The sequence below is a fragment of the Oncorhynchus keta genome, chromosome 18 (assembly GCF_023373465.1).
Source record: "Oncorhynchus keta strain PuntledgeMale-10-30-2019 chromosome 18, Oket_V2, whole genome shotgun sequence".
Classification (NCBI taxonomy): domain Eukaryota; kingdom Metazoa; phylum Chordata; class Actinopteri; order Salmoniformes; family Salmonidae; genus Oncorhynchus; species Oncorhynchus keta.
Genome location: NC_068438.1, coordinates 23,001,074 through 23,018,458, shown reverse-complemented (window position 1 = coordinate 23,018,458; position 17,385 = coordinate 23,001,074). Strand labels below are relative to the sequence as shown.

General features: G+C 41.2%; 1 protein-coding gene across 2 annotated transcripts in view; it reads right to left on the bottom strand.

Moving 5' to 3' along the window:
* The window catches only part of LOC118371700 (leucine-rich repeat and fibronectin type III domain-containing protein 1-like), a 135,379-nt gene extending 133,257 nt beyond the window's left edge, over positions 1 to 2,122 (bottom strand). Inside the window, exon 1 of one of the 2 annotated variants that reach the window (XM_035757263.2) lies at positions 886 to 2,122. The gene's annotated coding sequence lies outside the window, so the exon portion shown is untranslated. The remainder of the gene's footprint in view (positions 1 to 885) is intronic. The other variant, XM_035757264.2, reaches the window with a different exon arrangement.
* Positions 2,123 to 17,385: the final 15,263 nt, after the last annotated feature.

The window sequence follows — 17,385 nt, the reverse complement described above, 5'->3', positions numbered from 1 at the left end:
CTGTATTCAAGCACCTTTTGATCTGAATGCCCACACAGCTTCAGTGGTTGTAGCCAAGCAACACAAACATATGATAATGAATGCAGAATGCATGCTGCTTCTACAGACACAGACCGGCCTTGAACCAATCTATTATCTGACTTTGTTCCCTCTGGTAATTTGATTACACACATCACGTAGAAATAGCCTAATTAGGGTCCATTACAACGAATCCATATAAGGGTAAGTATTCCTTAGGAAAATATCCTTATAGGCAGCTGCATGACTCTCCACCACACAGATTACATTCCAAACCAGGTGAATAACCCAATACTGCGAAAGGTCAATTGAAATCTTTGTGTGTTACTAGGCTACAATGTCAACCATCTCATATGAAAATGAATATGAGTCTTCAATCAACATACAACAATCGTATTATGTTGGTTGCTTTACCCAGGCTGCCCGTTGTCTCACAGCACTAGTTGTAGGCTACAGCCTACTATTTATCATCCCTATTTATCATCCTGATAGGACGCTTTTGCACCTATACAGATGTAGGTTACAGGCTACGTGACTTACATCAGCAAAATCATTTAACAAAACTGGCCCAGAGCATCAGACGCTATTTATATCATAATGCAATTAGTCAGACAATACTTTAAATTGAATAGCCTATGCGGCATGCACGCATTAATAGCCTATAGTTTATACTGACAAATGGCAGAGCAGTTTCTGTTAGCATCACCTGAACATTAAATACCTATCAAGATATCTGTAAACACTACACACAATATCAAATCATCCACCAACGTGTGAGGCCGAAAAAAGTGTATAGCGCAACACTAATTTGCCATTTATTGAGCATGCAATTGCTGTGATCAAAGATAAAATACATGACTGACTTACCTTTACGGGTGTTATTAATAGGATACGCCGCGGATGTTTATGGGTAGGCACATGGGCGTTATTTCCACTGTTCAAACATTGTCTTACTGAAGCATTTTTAGTCGAAGAGGAGTGAAATTGACGAGAAAAGTATAACCAACAACGGGTTGACTTTAACTTCAGAAATTGGTCGACAAATTGTTAGGCGAAGTCCTTTCTTAAACCATAATTATCAAAAATCCAGTGACCGAGGCAGATGTCATGGGAAAGATATATCCCTGATACCTGCATCGGGTTAAAACCCCACCTTAATCCCAATACAATCCAAGTGAGACTGAAAAAGATATGCAAACGAAAAACCAAATCCGAAATCCAGCTATCGTCCCAGGAAAGTGTAGCCTGTCAAATGAGTAGCCTGTCAAGTGAGCCTTGCCGCTTTGAATAAGACACGTTGGGCTGCATTAGAGGTATATTCATATAGTGCAATATGCATGTACCAATTTTGGCATTATGAATGATGAAGGTAGAAAGCCATGCAGTTAAGGATCCTTCGAAGCAATGGGTTGTCAGGCTAGTATTTTTGAACGGACACGCGATTGAAACAGACGCATTGGGATTGGTGTTACATTCAGCCACACCGTTTCTGATATTCTGCTTCTAAAAGTCTGAGATGGTTGTGAAGGTCGACGACTACAATGACAGCCTAGAATAGATAACCACTATTTATTGTATTTTATGATAATCAAATCAAGGTTGCCAAATATCCTGCTCTCCTTGATAATGTTGGCCGTTAACTTCCCTTGTCGTTTGAAGGAACACCACCCACGCATAGTTTAAAGCGTGTATTTCTCTTGATAGCCAATATATGCTTACCCACGCGAGCAATTAGTTTTCATACATGGCTTGCTTCTTTGTCCACTCGTTCTGCAAAAACAATGCGGTCGATTTTTCCGGGCAGGGTAGTGGCAGAATTAATCCTGCTTCATTCCATAGAGCGAGCAGGCAAGATTTTGCAATGCGTCTCTACTCAACAGCATAACACTTGCGTAATAGGAGGATCACGACTGATAGGCTTACAAATGAATAGATATTTCCTCACCATGATGTCTTGAACAGATGCAGAACAGATCAAATATTTACAAAGTGGCCCACAGACGAATTAATGTTACACGAAGAACATTACTTTGCGACATATTCTCTATGACAAGCACAGCATTGCAGCAATGTGATGTCATTTAATTTAAGGTAATACACCAAACATTGCGTATTCTGATCTCGGATGGGATGCTGATTAAGGTCTCTGATTTCTGGAGAGTTTATCCGTATTGGTGGGATGCCAAAGTGACATGGGATGGGACTTCAGGATGGGCTGGCTGTTGTGACCAGTACATAATGAGATACTGCGTGGGGGGTTGTCTGAATGCCAGTTGAGCTGCACATTGTAAAAGTATTAGTTTTCAGATGATCATCCCTTTCTTCGTCACTCTCCACCTAATCCATATCTCATGGAATGTTGATGGAACAAATAGAACACATCATCTTTATTTGACAGGTTTAAACCCCTATGGAAATGTGGTTGAGAAAAGTATATTGGTCAGTGTCAGGATTACACTGACACCCCCATAATGCTCTCTTAAGGGTGTTTTTACATATAGTCCTCTTTAAAATAAACTATCTCAGTCCTCTTTAAAGTGAACGGGGGGAGGGGGAGGAGGGGGGGGGTTATAAAGCGAAATAACTCAGTTCTCTTTGTTTTCACATTTCTATGTTTAGAAAGGAACCAAGGTATTTTTCCAACATGCATTCTTAGTTTTTACAAAGTGCAGGACAAGCCATTCAATCAGAATGTGTTATCAGACAGCTACTTACATTTTGGAAGCTAATAGATTGCATTTCATTAAAATATGGGACATGTTAATTGTAATCAGACGATACTATTAACATGTACACTACAGTTCAAAAGTTTGGGGTCACTTAGAAATTTCTCTTTACGCCTATGTAGATATTCCATTAAAAATCAGCCGTTTCCAGCTACAATAGTCATTTACAACATTAACAATGTCTACACTGTATTTATGATAAATTGTTTGTTATTTTAAATGGACAAAAAATTTGATTTTCTTTAAAAAAACAAGGACATTTCTAAGTGACCCCAAACTTTTGAACAGTAGTGTACATTTAATTGCTAACAGTCCAAAAACAGCACACATTCTTTTCCCGCAAACCTGCAGATCATCATCTTCTCTCTATTGTGGCACCTTTATGGAAGGGGAAACAATGTTGCAGTAGTCTAGTGTGTGGTGCGGGAAAAAGGACAAGCGCACCTGGGGAGATTTGCGTTCACCTTGCCCTAAAAAAGGGAACCGGACCTCGGAATTCAAGCGAACCGAACTCAGGCCTCCTCTCGAGATGGTCTCAGTTCGGTTCGCTTCGGGGGCTCTTTTGAGGGGTCCGAGTTTCTTAAGCGGTCCAGTGCGATTCGCACTGAGTTCACAAAAATTGGCTGAAAGGGACCAAGTGTGAAAATACCCTAAGACACCTCATAGTTCCTGACACACTCAGTCCTGTGCTGGATCAATGAAACTTGCCAAACAGTGCATGAAGAGACAACCTCGTGAATATCCACCCACCAGAAAAACAATGGGTAATCCACTCAGGGCTGCAAAGTGAGATACCACCAGCCACATCATCTCATGGTGAAATGAATTGGGAGCATGTATAGTTGTGTGCTCTCTACACACTCTTTGTAAGATGAGGAACACTATTCTGTCCAACTTAAAGAACTGCATCTGGAAAAGATATTGATGCCTGTTGTTAAAATGGCCAGCTTCAGTCAACTGATTCTAGCCATCCTTTATGGTTAGTTCAAGTCGGGCAGCTTCGTCTCCTATTCAGAAGACCCCCGCTTTTGTTAGTGTCTTATTGGTCAAGGTCACTTCACATACTTATTACCACATCTCGTTCAGCCTATCAGCAGCCTTGATTTCAGGGACTTCAGTTTCAGTTGGTCTATGACCCCAGTACGCTGTGTGGCCAGAAATGTGCCTTCCCCATCCTGATGAGCACTTCCACAGTTTTCCCTCCTTCTGAACTTTTCCTCCTGTGGACTGTGCATGCATCTAAATGAACATATAGTTCATGTCTGTTCTCACCGAACATGATTTTCAGTTGTCTGAAACATGAGTGGTCAGATGTGTGTGTGATGTGTAAATGTGGACATCTTCTTCCATTAAACTCCCCTTAACTTGGACATCCGCCGCCTCATCCTTGTTCTGGCCGTAAATTCCGTGGTGGTTGCTACCGGCCGTAAGCCGGCACCAACGATTTCTTATTACATTCATGTTCCATCGATTCTCTACAACCCTACCCATATTTTTCACCTGTAAAGCAGCTAAATGTCACAAACTGCATGGGACAGGAGAAAGTGCTGACTGAGGGAGTGTTTCCTGTGGTGGTTATTCAAGTCTTTTATGTGGATACATTTTTAAAAGTCATTTACCACAGTACTCGACACCCAAGTCCCAAGTCGAGGAAGATTATGGCAACAAAAACCACTGTTGCCAGCTGGATTCATCAAAAAGGCTTGCTGCTTTAACTGTACCTGCCATGAAATATTATGACAGACATCAGGTCATGCTTATAAGACATTTTATTACAATACTTCACTGCATTTGAGATTGTGTATTTACAGTATCATCTTGACACCTTGTGGTCATTATGTTTTCGTATAAAGGGTGTTTATCTCGTATATTATTATAATAACCTTTCAATAATTGACTTCAAAAGAAAGATCCAATGTTAACAATCCAAGAAAGACCATGTGGGGTGTATTTCTCATACTCACACAATGATCTAACCATAACAACCTAATATCCCTCAACAACAATCATTTGCGCAATTGAATACTGGGATATTTTGCACAGTTTTCGTTTACTTGTTAATTGTTCATAATGAAATGTTGTAAATGAGAGCAAACCCAGCATGATTTAACATGCATGTACCTTTACCAACAGAGAGATACTTTGATCATCTGCATACTCAGAGTCTGTATAGGCTGCAGAATTTAAAGTCCATGAATATATGTGTGTTCGTGGTGTAGATGAATGCATAGGGCGCATGCACTGCATGCTGATAGAAATAGAAAGAGAGCAAAGAAGGAAAGTCAATCCACCGTTTGTCAGGCTGCAACCTATGAGGCCAGGCTCCCTCTCCCCATAATGCACTGTAAAAGTGATTGATTGGTATGATATTGAGAGATTGTCCATCTGAACTGTCCTCACTCACCAACGTGATGAAATTACTGTGCACTGATCTTTGAAAGCGTAATCGCAGATTAGGTCAGTGCTATCCATCTATTCTGATGCGGAAACTTGCCATTTCCTAAAGTGCAGATCATACAAGAGGCGAATACACACGCACAGATCCAGAACTCACCACCAAGACACTAATATCCTTAGAGGCTGTGCTTAATGTTCTGGAACATATTAGAAGTTGATGCTTCCTGGCCCGGGTACAGGTGCACATGTGCCTGATATGGGCATTCTCGGCAGGTCGGCTACTGCGTAGCAATCTAGAGGTGCCAAAAGCCCCAGGCCCAGATTCACAAAACCTTCTAAAGAAGAAATGTCTTCCTCACTGCCATTTTTTCCTTAACTATAGACTTAAGAAGAAAGTTAAGCAAAGTTGCTATTCCTCAAAAAGGTTATTGGAAAATATACTGCGCTGTTTCTTATGTTTCTCCTTAAGAAAAAAGTTAAGGAGAAATTGGATTCTTGAAAATAAAGTCCTTGGAAATGTTTTTAATTCCAACAAAGCTACACTCTTGTCTTAAACTCAGGGCAGTGAGAGAAAAAGCTCATGGAAGCAGTTGAACATGTGTAATTCACTCACAAACTTCCTCTGAAAGTTTCAATATTGATTATTTTAAACCAAAGAACATGTTTTAGAACAGTACAAAATATGCTAACATGATTGCCATTGCTATCTAAAACAGTTGCCTTGCAACACACAATCTTAAGAACATTCTAAGGAAGATATTTGAGAAGCTTGTAAGAAAATCATTAAATCTTAAGATATTGTTGAGGAATTGCACTTACGAACTATCTTCTAAAGTTATATTTTTTAAAGTTTTTCTTAAGTTTTTGCATAAGAAAAGTGTTTTGTGAATCTGGGCTTGTCTGTCTTGTCTGTCCTGTCTTTTTACTGTTGTTTTATTTCTTTACTTACTTATTGTTCACCTAATACCTTTTTTGCACTATTGTTTAGAGCCTGTAAGTAAGCATTTCACTGTAAGGTCAACACCTGTTGTATTTGGCGCACGTGACAAAAAAACATTGATTTGATTTGATTTGAAAGCCTATATAACTTATGATTGCCAGGAAGGCCAAACAAATGTTTTTTAGATGGCTGTTTTGGCCTCTAAAATGTGCCTATTATTATCAAGTTACCTCCCCACTATTCATTATTTTAAAGTTCACTACAAATTGAGAAATGTTATGAAATAGTGATCCATTGTGACTATTATGCTTGACTACACAGGAGCCTTGTGCCACTCACCGCTCTGCTCAGGAGACAATATAGGATATAGCTAGATGTTTTTATTAATGTTAACGCAGGTAACATCTGTTGAACAATGTAACTATCGCATACCATGTGATAAATCTGTATGAAACACAGGATAACCACGACTGTTTATATCCAAGGCTTCCGGTATTGACTCAGACATCATCTAGGAGTGTTGGGATGACTCTCTCAGGCAGGATGAAAACATCTACATCGACCATGATCCTTTGCTAGTTTACGGCACACTTTCACCATGATCCTTAGCGATTTTTGGTGCCATTCAGCCTCATTCAGCAATATGGCGTGTTTCAAATTCATATACTTCATGCGCCATTGAGAGTTTTCCATAGGAATACGTGGAGGGCGTCAGCTCTATCACTATATGGTTTTAATGTCTATGGATATAGGTCCAGCTCAAAATGTCATTTTTGACACAACATAGTGGCCCTCGATCAATTTCCATTAAGAACACTGTAGTCCCCTATTCCTTCCTGGTGAGTGAGCCAAAAGGAGTCCTAATCAGATGCATCAGTTCCTGTGCCCATGCTCTCCTGTGTAGGCCTTTGTGGCTTGAATGATGATCAGCATTATTTTATTCAGGTATATAGACTATTAAATAATACTGTGATGAGCCATTGTTTAGAAGCTGCAGGAACAGAAACATCATTACAGTACGTTAGATGGTGGTGATTGTCATGTGTCTATTTCTATATCTCAGTGAGCACATTATTTAATCACTCCTACAAAATACTGTCCCATTGTGCAAGATGTTAGATATTCGTCTTAATGCAACATAAACCTCATATCATAATGATGAGAGCAATGCAGCCTCCCTGTGTTTTTCATTATAACAGCCTGTAATTGGCTTGTCAGCAGCGATGTTCACACCCAGAGGAAATACATCCTCAGAGAGAACAGAACCGTGTGTATCCTCCATGGTCAACCTTACTGGATGTGGTCCATTGTGTCCTGATGATTTTCGTCTGTGGGTTAGCACATGCCTCAAGACCCTGATGGATAAATAAAAAGCTCAATTGTGTTTTTCAATAGGATCATTAAAATGTGAATTATCCATATTATGCTTAATGTGTACGGTCAGTCAACAGGGTTTCCTAGCTTGTGTCTAAAACTGGGGATAACCATGTGACATAGTGATAATGACTCATACACACCAATTAAAACTATAGCTACTGCAACACAAATTACCCACAAAAGATACATAACACACTCTGCATCCATTTATAGGATGTATGCCATTCAGCAGACAATCTTATCCAAAGCAACTTACCTACACATGCTATATGGGCGGGGACCAGGCATGCATACATTATTTTTGGTGGTCCCCGGACTCGAACACACTATCCTTTTGTTGCAAGCAAGCCTTACCAACTGAGCTACAGAGGACCACATTGTATGCACTGTCTGAACTATTCTCTTGGTTTGATAGATTTGTGTTTTATTATTGTTAATTGATTGCTTCTATTGTCTTACTAATTGTGTGATTCTGTGATTCTGGCTCAATTACATGAAATAAACGCTGCCTCACAGTGACACCATGTGCTGTTATTTAACAAACCATAATTCTAATCAAGTGTTGATTTATGTTAATTTTATGCATCACTCAAACAATGTTGATGCATATACATATACCTCATTCATTTGAAATAAGGAAACAGCAGCAGAAGGTGTATTCGGTTGATGGTGTGGTTCATCAATGACTTTGTTTCTAATGACCTTTCCTCGCATATTGTGTTTTAATTCTGCCTCCCAACTGAAGCCAAAGGTCTGTTTCTGAAATAGGCAGACAGAAAGAATAAGTCAGGATCACTATCTGAGGGAAAAATCTCAGCACTACATTTTTCAGAGTACCATGGCAACCGGCAGTCAAAAGAATTTTGATGAGAGCAGCAGGGAAGGAGATGCTGATGACAAGGGAGACAATTTATTACCCCAATTGAAACAGCAACAGAGCCTGATTTCATACACAAGTATTTTGCCATAGTTCTTATCTGGACTAGCAAAAACACTGATGTCTTCTCCTTTTATCCTATTGCAATAGTCCCTCTGTCAACGAAGTCTGCATCATCTTAATTTCCCTTAGATGAAGTACTCAATTCAGGCTGCTGTTGCATCAAGTACACTGAGACAGCAACTGAAGCGTTAGCATAGCGATGGAAGGTGGATACTGAGATGTGATTGGCATTGCTGCAGCATGAAAACCTGCACATGCTACTGTGAATGGGCGGGACCATGCAGTGCTTTTTGAGAAACTCAATTTCACATCGCATTGGGGGGAAGTGGCAATCAGCATAACGGTCCCGCTGTCTATCTTGGGCAGCCCTTCTCTTACCCATCCAATCTCACTGCTCAGTGCTCGGCAAACAGAACGTTGTCTTGACAAAAATAATCACACACAATATTGAGATCCAGAGACCGTCTGTCAGCACAGAGCCGGCTGAACAAATATCACACACACCCACAGTTAAACATCTTTTACACAAGTCAGTAGTACACAACCCTCTGCTGAATATTATCAGTTGATGATTTCTTCAGTGGAAACACAAGCTTACTAAAAGTCCCCCTCCATAAAGATTTTGACAGGAAACAGCATTAGCATTTGTCAACATTGATGAACAGTTGTTTCATGTGTCATGTCTATAACAATTTAATTTGTTAACATACTGATACCATATGGATTGAAGGTGGCATCAATATGTACACCTGATGATACGTGAAGAGAGTGTAGGGCACATAAAGACCTTGTGTCAAATAAGTGATACCTACTGTATTACCGTGTCATCCCATCACTTTCATACCTGCAGTAACATTTCCTCAAGGTCACCAAAATACAGCGCATTTCTGCATTTACTTGGCTGCACCACCCACAGTGAAAACAGGTCTTCTACGGTTGTATGTACTTGTAACAGTTGAAGCTAACAGTTCTAATATTTAAATTATCTTACACCCTCTAGTTAAGTGCTTATTATCTGCTAACTCAAAATTCTGAGAAAGCTCATTTAAGGTCAGAGCAGAAAAGCGAGAGGAAATCCACATCTTAATGAAATGTAATCTCATAAAAATTCCAAAATCCAAATGGCATTAAGGCTCAGAGAGGCGCTACTAATAAGTGAGCTACGTAACTTTCTTCCCTAAAATCTCAGATTGAGCTGGAGGGTGAGAGAAAGGTTACAGGTGTAGGATCTTAATTTGATGAAGGAAATGTAAAACCTGTAGTGCATTTGAGGTTTAAAAAGGCTTCTGAAGTTTGGAATTTTCATGTTTTAATTTCAGACTTAATTTTCCCTTACGAAAAATGTATCAAGGCCTACAAAAATGTCCATTAATAATAATCCACATAATAATTTAAATGTCTTGTTACTGCAGGATTATTCTCCTGCTGTAGCAAACTGGCTCAAATTAAGATCCTATATATGTAGTTGGTTAGATAACTGCGGGGGCTACCTATATACTGAGCTGGTGGAGGTGAGCTTTAAGGTTCCTGGTGCTGGTTTTATGGACCAGTAGAATAGATGATTGTTAGGGTTCAGTGGCTGTATGGAATAGAGGGGAGAAAGGTGAAGGTACAGGAGGATGCTGGCTAACACAGGGGAATGCTACAGTGACAGAGGGCCCTACCTGGGAGCAGAGCAGCCCTGATCTCTTCCACCCCGGGACCCAGGCGGCCAGTCAGGGTCAGGGATGACTCTCTGATGGAGGAGTGTGTTATCAGTGCGGGCAGGCAGGCTAAATCACTGGTTGAGCAAAGGTTACAGCCACTAGTCTGTTCCTCTGCCTAGGAGGGCAAGTGGGTAAGTGACAAAGCAGACTGAATCACAGGGGAAAAGCTCAGGGGTGAAGGACGGGTGGAGGAGGGTGGGGGATGGTGACTTTATCCCCCCTGGGCCAAGGCTGTGGTTTATACATTACTAACGCTCAATGATGCAATGCAAAATCAAATCAAGCAAGTGTATAATGAGACGAGTAATCTGTGAACAGCAACAAGCTTCCTGTGGTTGATTGTGGGAGTGTAAACAATTATGAAAGACGTGAAATCTGTTGAAATCTAACTCCTGGCAAAAACAACTCCTTGTTTTTCAAGCTTGGTATTGGAGTCATAACTCAGTATATTCTTGTGCTCATCGTGTGTACAGAAATAGAGGTGCCAGTGAACCATTTTCACCTTCTCACAGTCATTTGTAAACATTACAAGAGTGGTAACCGAGCACATTTATTATTTTTACACTGGGCTTGCATGGAGAACTACAGGAGTACTACAGTATGGAGTACTACAGATTTTGAAAGGACATTTGTCTTGTTTCAACTGGCTTATAGACAGCGCTCTCTTAAACTACTACTCTAGTAATTGCCTGGTAATACATTAGACTATGCATGGTTCCATTAGTTCAGCTGTTCAAATAGAGAGACAAGCTGTTTCAGAGGCCTTTACATCATCACCCATCACTGCTATGGAAATACAAGTCATAAAGCTTACCCTGCTTCACACACCCAGAAAATAGTGCTTTCTTGGGATCTTTCTGTCTTTTAACTGCCCAGCACAATCTCATACTCAATTCGTGCAAAAATGTACAAAAGTATTTTATGCATGATGGGCAATGGTGTTCTACATGGCCTTTTTTTGTGCCCCACATTTATTTAGATATTTAAACAAACATGTTAACAACCCAATATTGTTAATCAACCAGGTTGTCACAGAAAATTATAATAGTAACCGTATATTGTTGTTTTTTAAATTAACGCCAATACTGTTTTCTATGCTTATTTTCACTTAATATTTCAGGATAATAGTGCACTGGTAGTCAGCAAAGCCCTTTTTCGTGTAGGCAACAGTAGGCCAACCCGATTTTCTTCATAAAGCATTTCGTATTTCGTGGAGCCTACATTACACAATTTTCTTCCAAATGTATTTAATACAAGACTCCACTTTTTAATGCACATTACACAATTTCTTTCATAATGCATTTTATACAAGTATGTGTCGAATTTTATGAGGGTTGCCAGATTGGAGAAAAAATATCATTTTTTTGTGTGTGTGTTATCGATGAAGGTATTTGATTGGGAAATGGAGATACATTTTTAGGATGGGAAATTATAATACACGCCATAATGCACACACACATACACAAACACTTGCACACATATACACGCACCCACTTTGTTTATACTCATGTTATAGCCTACTCTTGAATTTTTAATGAATTATTTTTAACAAAATATTTGTATCTAGTTGTCATGTATTCATTATCTTTAACTGGTTAAATGTTTGTAGTTTGCATGTTTCAGTAATGAATACTATGGTTAAATAGTCGTAAAGCTCTGCTTGATTTGGCTTTTGGTATATTTTTCATTTTTATACATATTCTGTATATCCACTGAAGAAAGCAATAATTAACCAACACACTACTGTAAATAAATGGACACTACCTGTTATAAAATGGAAATTGCTCTTCGTAAATAAATGGTGAGAAATGCTCAATCTGAAGCCATTCGACTATGCGTTTCACAGCCCTATAATAATTATACAAGTTCTATCAGCTTAAAAATGGTTTATTTACAACCTCTGGGGTATAACATGTTGGGCAAAGTGGTACAGGAGAGTCTGACATTGAACCCCTAACTTGAGTTCAGTTTTAGCCAATGAGATCCAAGAGGGGCCTAGCTTGGTCCTTTAGGACTTGATTCTAGGCCATATAAAATCCTACATCCATCTCATTAGATCAGAACAGGGTGGACCAACATATTACTGGTTTGCATCCTAAAAAAAGGCTAGTTGTGTTTTGCTGCGTAACATACTTACATTATCTGTCTACCCATATGATGTGGATCATTGTCAGGTTATTAGATGTATAAGCTTCAGTAACAAAAGAACACCATGGTTGTAATAACACTTTAAACAGATTGGTTGTAAATGTGTAGAATGTGTTTGTTTTGGGTCCACGCTGGTATGTTAATTAACTATGTAAATTAGATAATCACAGAGGATTTTGTTCTGAATAACTGGTCAGGGCATACCACTTTCCATTCAGCTTCAGGCAACTTTGATGTAAGGCTTGATCACACCTGTAGTGACTACTTCTATCCATCATGCCCATTATAATAATATCCATTGTTCACTAGATATATCAATGTAATTAAACCCAACACAATGTTGAAAAACAGAATGCTTCCCACCACTAGATCACATAACTAGACATGAGCTAGGCGTGATCCCAACACTTCCACCAATGTAGCGGAGGAAAGTGAAAGCTGCAACAGGGACTCTAACCAGAGCTCATACGTAGCAAAGTGAGCTCTAACGGACGTTGACATGAAAGCCCAGTCGGCCTCTGGGCAGAGGCAGTAGGCCTACAATGCTGTCATATGCCTTGTTACAACAGGCAGTAGGCCTACAATGCTGGCATATGCCTTGTTACAACAGGCAGTAGGCCTACAATGCTGGCATATGCCTTGTTACAACAGGCAGTAGGCCTACAATGCTGGCATATGCCTTGTTACAACAGGCAGTAGGCCTACAATGCTGGCATATGCCTTGTTACAACAGGCAGTAGGCCTACAATGCTGTCATATGCCTTGTTACAACAGGCAGTAGGCCTACAATGCTGTCATATGCCTTGTTACAACAGCCTAAGTACATAACATGATTGATATGACTGTACTAATTATCATGAAATGGCCTTGGAAGTGCCATAAGGGTAAGCCAACATAATTCATTATTTTATATGAACCTGTTTAACTGCATTGATATGGCTTAATTGACCATAGTCCAGACTTGTTATAGTTGCAAATAACATGCAGTTGCATCAGAATTTAAACCAAACAGTCTTCTGTTTCCACACATGTATTAATGAATGAATTTCCCATCATGAAAATGCATTCCCATTCCCCAATCAAATACCTTCATGGATAAAACAAAAAAACAGACAAATATAGCTAATTACTCCAATCTGGCAACCCTTAGAAAATCTGTCACAGCACCACTATCCCAAATTATTAAGGCAAAAACTACTATTATATTAAGATTTTTTCTAAATTCAATTAGGCAAGTCAGTTAAGAACACATTCTTATTTACAATGACGACCTAGGAACAGTGGGCTAACTGCCTTGTTCAGGGGCAGAAGGACAGATTTTTACCTCGTCAGCTCGGGGATTCGATCTAGCAACTTTTCTAACCACTAGGCTACCTGCCCCTGTTGATCACCTATTTCGATGACAACCTGGTTGATTAACAGTATTGGGATGTTAACATGCTTGTTTTTTTATATAAATAAATGTGGGACTCAAAAAAGGCAGTGTAGGACACCATTGCCCAAAATGCATTGCTCCAATAACTTTGAAAATATTGTTTCCGATGTTGCCCCCCCAAACATATTTTCCTATGAATTAAGTCTCACAAAAATGTCTGTCTTTTCATACGAATTAAGTAGCACGCCATTTGGGGTATTTTTACACTAATTAATCGACACACAATCTTACGTTTTGTACATAATATGAACACGAATAATATTGCACGATTGTGTTGAAATGTCATATACGTTTTTGAAACGTCATCTTCTCCCGTCTGACAGGGATCATACTGCAGCGTTTTCTTGATGTTGCTAGTTATGCAAAATACAAAAGAGGAGTTGGTGCAGTTGTTAGCAGAAAGAGAGAAAGTGCTCCCTCTCTCGTTATACAGTAGAGCAGCGCGTGCAAAACGTTCCCTGACTGACAATGAAAATAGGCTTCACACTGTGCTGCATTTGACAGTCCTTTGTCGAGGAATCAGGCGTTGGACAGCGGTGCTTCAGGTCACACAGCTGTTGTTGCTCTTTCCGCAGTGCAGCGGAGCGTGTACACAGGAAGAGGCAGTGCGCTAAATAGCTGGGAGAGGCGGAGCCACCCTGTGCCCTGTGGGCCTCCGCAGCAACTTCAGTAGATAACAGTCAGCCCAATCAGACATGTTTTGGCCCGTGGCACTTTCCTTTCCACCACCGTGATTATTACCACAGCCGGGATCCAGCCCCTCCGCTTTAATACCCCATTAATTTCCCCTGGCGCCCATCATTCAATATTCAATAGCTACTGTTCTGCGGCTCCAACTGTGGATCAAGCTGTTGAGGTTGCCTCCCTCCGTTCCTCCGTCCAATATCATCATCAATGCTCAGACAGGCATCTCGACAAAGGTGGAACACAAGCTGCTTTTTCAGAACGGGAACATAGCCTGCTGTAGTTGGGAATATAGATGTAGAGAGTCACGATACTTCATGTTTTGAAAAAGGGATTTCTTTATTTGATCAAGTTAATGAACATGTCCAATTTTGAAGAGAAGAGAAACACTGTGGGGGATATACAATTAATCTTTCATTGTGTTGGTTTTATTCTATACACACTAATCTATTTCACACAGTGTGAGAGATTCTAACAATGCACTAAATGTTCTATTCAATCGCCTTACAGCATACGCTGAAAAATGGAAATTAGCACCAATGAATTAACTTTCAAATGGATTGAAAATACAATCAAAATATGTTTTATTTATAATTCAGTAAACCAATATAACTGTAGTAGGAAAGTGTTAACAGTTTAGAAAATGACTTGATAGAAAGAATAAGTCATAGGAAGGCCAGATAAGAAATAAGATAACTAACTAGACTTTCAGGAAGAAGTGAGAACCAACTGAGAGCCAGAAGAAGTGAGAGCCAGGTCATCTTCTGATAATGCTTTCTCTCTCTGTGACTAATGTGAGGTCAGAGAGAAGACCAGAGTCACTGGAGCTTCATCCTAGAGTGGCAGTAACAATTTAAGGTGACACTTACTGTCTCACCAGTGGTAATGGCTGCCTGCCCTCCAATGCCAGCACTCAACTTGCCTGTTAGTGTGACTGGTTGTTCTCAAGGGTGACTGGATGCACACACTATAGAGTAATGACGTTAGGAGATTATGCCAGAGACATTGTGTAAATTGCTTTAAGTGTCAATTCTTGACGTCACATGGCAGCAGAATGAGACTGTAATGGAAAATATATTGTATTAGCCGAAAGTACAATGTCACGTTTTAATGCATTCTCCTCACTGTACTGTAGACCGAGTCCCTGTACTGTAGACTGTGAGCAGAAAAGGAAATGTGTATATAAAAGGAGATTTGGGTCAGGATGAAAAGCCATTCTCAATATGACATACTTGGCTATTTGTGTGAACCTCAACTAGTTTATTCAAGATGTTTGAAGTACAGATGAAGTTGTAACATCTCAGGTCTAAAACAAGCGCTTTCTCATTGCCTTCTCAATGTATAAATTCACATAATGTCTTTGCATTTCCTTACCATTACTTATTATGTGCAATGCTAAGATCAAAGTTTTGCCTCCCGGGTGGCGCAGTGGTTAAGGGCGCTGTACTGCAGCGCCAGCTGTGCCATCAGAGTCCCTGGGTTCGCGCCCAGGCTCTGTCGTAACCGGCCGCGACCGGGAGGTCCGTGGGGCGACGCACAATTGGCCTAGCGTCGTCCGGGTTAGGGAGAGCTTGGTCGGTAGGGATGTCCTTGTCTCATCGCGCACCAGCGACTCCTGTGGCGGGCCAGGTGCACGGTGTGTCCTCCGACACATTGGTGCGGCTGGCTTCCGGGTTGGATGCGCGCTGTGTTAAGAAGCAGTACGGCTGGTTGGGTTGTGTATCGGAGGACGCATGACTTTCAACCTTCGTCTCTCCCGAGCCCCTACGGGAGTTTTAGCGATGAGACAAGATAGTAGCTACAAACAACAATTGGAGACCACGAAATTGGGGAGAAAAAGGGGTAAAAAGATCAAAGTTTCGATTTTTGGAGATTAATGAATTCAAGTCTGGTTTTATTAGGACATACAGTAGATTCACACGCTGCAATTTGGTTCTCTTTATGGCATGACTAAGTTGATGTTCCTCCTCCCAGTCCATGGATACTTCTGCAGGGGAGAGCTGTTCCTCCTCCCAGTCCATGGATACTTCTGCAGGGGAGAGCTGTTCTTCCTCCCAGTCCATGGATACTTCTGCAGGGGAGAGCTGTTCCTCCTCCCAGTCCATGGATACTTCTGCAGGGGAGAGCTGTTCCTCCTCCCAGTCCATGGATACTTCTGCAGGGGAGAGCTGTTCCTCCTCCCAGTCCATGGATACTTCTGCAGGGGAGAGCTGTTCCTCCTCCCAGTCCATGGATACTTCTGCAGGGCAGAGCTGTTCCTCCTCCCAGTCCATGGATACTTCTGCAGGGGAGAGCTGTTCCTCCTCCCAGTCTATGGATACTTCTGCAGGGGAGAGCTGTTCCTCCTCCCAGTCTATGGATACTTCTGCAGGGGAGAGCTGTTCCTCCTCCCAGTCCATGGATACTTCTGCAGGGGAGAGCTGTTCCTCCTCCCAGTCCATGGATACTTCTGCAGGGGAGAGCTGTTCCTCCTCCCAGTCCATGGATACTTCTGCAGAGGAGCGCTGTTCCTCCTCCCAGTCCATGGATACTTCTGCAGGGGAGAGCTGTTCTTCCTCCCAGTCCATGGATACTTCTGCAGGGGAGAGCTGTTCTTCCTCCCAGTCCATGGATACTTCTGCAGGGGAGAGCTGTTCTTCCTCCCAGTCCATGGATACTTCTGCAGGGGAGAGCTGTTCCTCCTCCCAGTCTATGGATACTTCTGCAGGGGAGAGCTGTTCCTCCTCCCAGTCCATGGATACTTCTGCAGGGGAGAGCTGTTCCTCCTCCCAGTCCATGGATACTTCTGCAGGGGAGAGCTGTTCCTCCTCCCAGTCCATGGATACTTCTGCAGAGGAGAGCTGTTCCTCCTCCCAGTCCATGGATACTTCTGCAGGGGAGAGCTGTTCTTCCTCCCAGTCCATGGATACTTCTGCAGGGGAGAGCTGTTCTTCCTCCCAGTCCATGGATACTTCTGCAGGGGAGAGCTGTTCCTCCTCCCAGTCCATGGATACTTCTGCAGAGGAGAGCTGTTC